At 59.4% G+C, this 5,118-nt stretch overlaps 1 protein-coding gene across 1 annotated transcript in view; it reads left to right on the top strand.

Annotated features, from left to right (window-relative positions):
• The first annotated feature begins 450 nt into the window (after nucleotides 1–450).
• CCNT1 (cyclin T1) overlaps nucleotides 451–5,118 on the top strand; it is a 53,784-nt gene continuing 49,116 nt past the window's right edge. The window contains exon 1 of the mRNA XM_075061140.1: nucleotides 451–462. The gene's annotated coding sequence lies outside the window, so the exon portion shown is untranslated. The remainder of the gene's footprint in view (nucleotides 463–5,118) is intronic.

The raw sequence follows: 5,118 nt of genomic DNA, 5'->3' as shown, positions 1-5,118 counted from the left end.
GGTTCTTGGCTCAGCTTCTGCCTGCACTCATGACCGCTTGGGCGATCTGGGCACCTTCCCGCCTCGGTTACCCCTCTACAATGGCATATTGTTATCCACCCGCTGGTGCGGGTGAGCTTATAATAAGTGTGTGTGGCGTTCTATACGGCCATGGATCTGTGATCATGTTAACGGCCTGAACGTGCAATAAATTGCCAGGAGAAGCCGAGTTACAAGTAAGGAGCGACTCTGACGCACGATGCTGATGGAATCCTCGTGCCGCGTGAATGCACCTACTAGGCTCGGCCGGCAGCAGCTTTTAACACCACGGCACAGGGATGGAAAGAAATCAGAGGTAACTGAACAAAGGCTGGGTGCCGAACCCCGCGAGCATTATCTCACTAGAAAAGGTCCAATCGGTTAATGGGGGGGGGTTGGGGTGGCATGACACGCCAGAATTCCACGGTCGCAGGGTTGGGGATAGTGGTTTAGAGCATAGCTCTGGAGCCGCTTGCCTGGATCTGTCCTGTTGCCCGGGGGTAAACGATTGTTTTCCATTTTCCTCGTGATCGAAGGGTTAATTACTCGGATAGTCCCTGCCGGTCCAGCAACCAGAATCTGTGCAATGGAGAGTTAGCGAAGGAAGGAAGGAAGAGAAAAAAGTAACATTAAATAAATATACAATAACGCACCATGTGAGCCCAAAGGCCCAGTCTGGGAATCGCTCCCGAAGAACTGCGCTCGAAGAAGGATGTGTAGAAAGATTTCACAGCTTATCGTGGACAGATCCTGCGAGTGGGGGTCAGGGGATGGAGACTGAATGGGCTGTGCCTAAAGTTGGGCCACCACTATGGTCGGCACAGCACAGCAGCGCGGCGACCTCCTGGCACCGAGGAGCTGCTGATATCGCATCATTTAATCATAGCTGTTCCCCGAGGTCTGGGTGGATTCCGGCTCTGAAGCAGGATCGGTGCAGGTCTCTCTTCTACCGGGCAGATCCTGAACGGGCAGGGAGCGAACCTGAGCTCGGTTTCCTCCTGAACTGCATGCTTAGGACCTTAGGATAAATAACAGATCCACCCTTGTAGCCAGGACGGGAGTGCGGCACTGCCCAGAACTAGGCAGAACGGCACCGCCCGACATTCCTTGAGGGGCATGGTGGGTTGTAGTCGATTGATATGAAAGTGCTGGTGGGGCGGGGTTATGGGGCTCCATTTAATAGAATCACATGATCTCTGGGTTGGCGCAGGGGGGTATTGTTTCCCTTAATCAGATAACAGAGGGCTCGGCTGGGCGAGGTTATTGGGTTTCCTTAATAATATCAGAGGCTTGGGTTGGGGAAGCATGAGGGTATCTGGGTCCCATATATTACACAGAGGCTCTGGGTGGTGCATGGGTTATTGGGTTTTTTTTTTTTCATTTGATTCAGTTTTGTGCTTTTTATGGGTTCTTGTGGTTTTCTTTCCCCATTAAATAGATATAACGAAGGGCTTGGTTGGGTCATGGGGTATTGGGTTCTCCCATTAAAGATACACAGAGGCCGGGTTGGAGGCATGGGGGTTATTGGGGTTCTCCATAATTATTACCGAGGCTCTGGTGGGGGCATGAGTATGGGTTCCTTAAAGTATACACGAGAACTCTGGGTTGCGGCAGGGTTCGCACTAACACGATCAAGGGACCCCTAAGGACACGGTGCTTGGGCCCCAGCAACCCAGTCCTGTCCAGTGGCAAATGGCAGAGGATCTTTCCTTTGTGGATGTTCAGCTCCTACACATGCGGCTTCTGTGTGTGTGTACATGGGTGTTGCTGGCTTGTGGTGTCTGTACATGTGTTGTGGCTTCGGGTGTGGTTATATGATATTGTTGCAACCTATGGTGTGTGCTGTGTAAGTGCGTGTGGGCTGCTGGCTGTGTGGCTAGTGGTACACATGTGGTGTGTGGACCTGTGGGTGTGTGCGTGTACACGGGTGAGTGTCCTGGTGTGGTTGCTGTGTGTACAATGTGTGAGCTGGCTGTGTTGTTGCTGTTGTACAGTGTGGTGTTGGATGGGCTGTGTGTGTGGTGTGTACACGTGGTGTGCTGTCGACTGCGTGTTTGGCTGTGACACGTGTGGGTGTGCTTGCTGTTGTTGCGTGGTACACGTGTGTGTGCTTGCTGGGCGTGTGTTGCTGTGCACGTGTAGTGTGTGTTGCGCTGGTGGTGTGTGTGTGTGTGTGGTGTGTATGCGCGCGCGCCTGCCCCTCAGTGAAAATTCCGCGGCCCCGGCATCCATTGCGGCGGGGCGGGGCGCGAAAGGCCCGCGCTTTAAGGCGCCGGCTGCGGCCCCGCGCGGCGCGCAACCGAGCGCCGTGGCGGGCGAGCTTGTGACCGGCTAGGGCGCTTACCCCGGCAGCGACGGGAGGGCCGGCCCGCCCGGCCCGGCCAGCCCAGCAGCGCATGGAGCGAGGCTTCGCCAGCGACTACGGAGCCGGAGCCGGCAGCGCGAGCACCCGCGGGGCCGGGAGCGCGGGGACGGACGGAGTGCGCGGCGGCGTGGTCGCGCTGCATCGGGGGCTTGCAGCTGGGGCGGCGAGCGCAGCGGCAGAGGCGCAGCCGCGCTGCGGACGGGGGCGCCGGCGGGGCCCTGGCGCGGCGCAGGAGCCTGGAACCCGGGGCGGGGGGGACCCCTCGGGTGGGGCCAGGCTGTGCAGCCCGTCGGGGGACACCCGCAGAGCGACTCTCCCGGGACCGCGGGGCGACGGGGGTATCCGCGCCCCCGGGAAGCCCGCAGGAGCCCTGCAGCCGGGGTTAATCGGGGGCCGCTCCCCCCACCATGGGGCTGGGGGGTGGCTCCCTGGGGCCTGTGGCGAGGAACCCGCCTGGGCCAGCCTGTTTGTGTGTCGGGTTTGGGGTGATCGGGGGTGGGGGGGTCATAAGTGCCTGTATAAGAGAAGTGCCCCAAAGAGCGGGTCTGTCCCCATAACATCGGGACACCCTGGCGCCGCCCCTCACACCTCCCAGCAGGGCTGGTTTAAAATCTGCCCTTCATCTCTGGATCACACTGTGCCGCCATCAGGTGTCCTGGGCTGGGTGACCCCTGCGGCCTGGGGAGCCCGCGGTGTGGCCGGTGGCTCAGCGGGAGATGCACACCCCCATGCTGCAGGGCCCTGCGCTGAGGAAGGTGGTGACTGTGGGCTGAGGCATAGAACCAAATCCTGACCTGGCTGAGTGGCCACCAGAGGATCCTGCCTGGGAGTTGGGGTTCTAACCCCCCGTGTCCTGGCCAGACTCCAGCTCCAAGCTATTCTGCTTTCCTAAAATCTCTCTGTGGGTTGTAGCCCACTTCCTGTCCTGAGGTGTTGTCTGGCTGTTAATCAGCTGCCACTTCTCAGCCCAGAAGTGGGCGCATCTTGGTGCTGGGTGAAGGAGCTCTGCAAGATGCTGTGAGGTCCCTGGCTGGAAGGGGGTTTGGGGGGCAGGGAGCCGGTCCCTGGGGAGGATTGTGCTGTGTCCCCGCAGGAACGGGGAGTGATGTCATGGCGCTGATGCTGGCTCCCGGGATGTAGATAAGGGCCGTGTAGGAGGAGACAGAATAACTCTCCAAAGAGGCTGGAGCTGAACGGAGTGCAGGCTTGGCCGCCATTCAAGACAAATAGAGTTTGAAAGCAGAAGATTATTCGAGTTTTGTTGCATATTGAATTACTCAGGCTGGGCTGGGGGAGGGGCCCTGGGGCCACAATAAAGGGCTCTGGTGGCTCTGTCACATGCGGGGCAAGTCCCTAACAGCCCTGGGAGTTGTGAGCAGAAGTCCAGGGCTGGGATTGCAGGGGGCTGTGGGTCAGGACTGAGGGGCACCAGTGGGACTGGGAGTGGAGAGCCCAGGGCTGGGATTGCAGGGGGCTGCGGGTCAGGACTGAGGGACATCAGCAGGGCTGGGAGTGGGGATTCCAGGGCTGGGGTGCATGGTCAATTTAAAACACTGGGACAGCCCTGACATGGTCATACTCCGAGCAGGATCCTCTGCGGGGCTGGAGCCAGGCTCGCGGCCTCTTATGGTCACCAGGTCCCCTCACGCCGCCTGGTCTCTCCCCCATGGTGATGTGCTGGAGTGGGAGGAAGGATTCCAGGGAATTACCCACAGGGACCCCTTGCCCAGTGCTGAGATGCAGCTGCCTCTGGGCTGGGGCACAGGGCCATTTAACAGCCGCACAGGAGTTCAGAGGGAAGAGTGCACAGATAGTGTGTGTGTGTGTGTGTGTGTGTGTGTTGCGTCCCCTTGACTGCCGTGCCCCCCTCCCCCCCCCGGGCCGCTGACTTGGGTGGTTGCTCGCTTGTCCTACTCCTGGGTATCTCGACAGTCAGGGATAGGTGGTACCTGCGATGGGCCCTGTCTGTCTGTCTGCTGGTGGCACGGAAGCTGGGATTGTGTTTGTTCCAGGGGGAGTAGGTTGCCCACTGGGAGGGTCTGGGGGGCTGGGATATTGAGCTCTACCTGATGGCACCTCCTTCCCACTCCTGGCTGCTTTCTATGTGCTGCCTGGCCCAGCCGTGCTCCCGTTGCTCCCAGCCATAGCTTGCAGCTGTGACGTGGTGAGCGGTCACTGGCAGGGCATGCCCTCGCTGTTCTCGATCTGTTGGTTCAAATCGCGGCTCTCCCGTGCAAGCTCATTGCTCCTTGGCACAGAGCAAGTCAACCCAGGTGTGAGTTTTCTGGAGTAGATAAATTTTGCCGGGTTGTGGATGTTCCGTGGGTTTGGAAATTGGAGGGTGGGGAGGAGCAAGGGTGTTACAGCCCCCCCACCCTCCTGTGCCAGCAAGGTGCTTCCTGTGTCTTCACTGCATCCCCACATGCAGCATAGCTTCCTCTGTGCCCTCAGGCTAGGCCTAGCATATACCCCCCATTTGTCTGGGGCCTGTTCCTGCAGTGTAGCCCATATTGAGATCTTTCTTGCCACTCCCCTCCCCCCGCCTTCTGCTCGCCCCCCCCCCACTCCTGGGTGCCCACCTCTTGCCATATGTCATCTGCATCTCTGGCCCTCAGCACTGATGTCTCCCGCCCCTGGCCTTTCCATGCCCCTGGGCACCAGTACCCCCGGGTGTCCCCTTGGCATTGATTCCCCTTCCCACGTGCTAATGCCCCCCTCTCCTTGGTACCCACAGC

The sequence above is a fragment of the Chelonoidis abingdonii genome, chromosome 26, assembly GCF_003597395.2.
Source record: "Chelonoidis abingdonii isolate Lonesome George chromosome 26, CheloAbing_2.0, whole genome shotgun sequence".
In the NCBI taxonomy this organism is placed as follows: Eukaryota; Metazoa; Chordata; order Testudines; family Testudinidae; genus Chelonoidis; species Chelonoidis abingdonii.
Note: the sequence above shows the minus strand (reverse complement) of the source record. Positions and strands in the feature narration are given on the sequence as shown.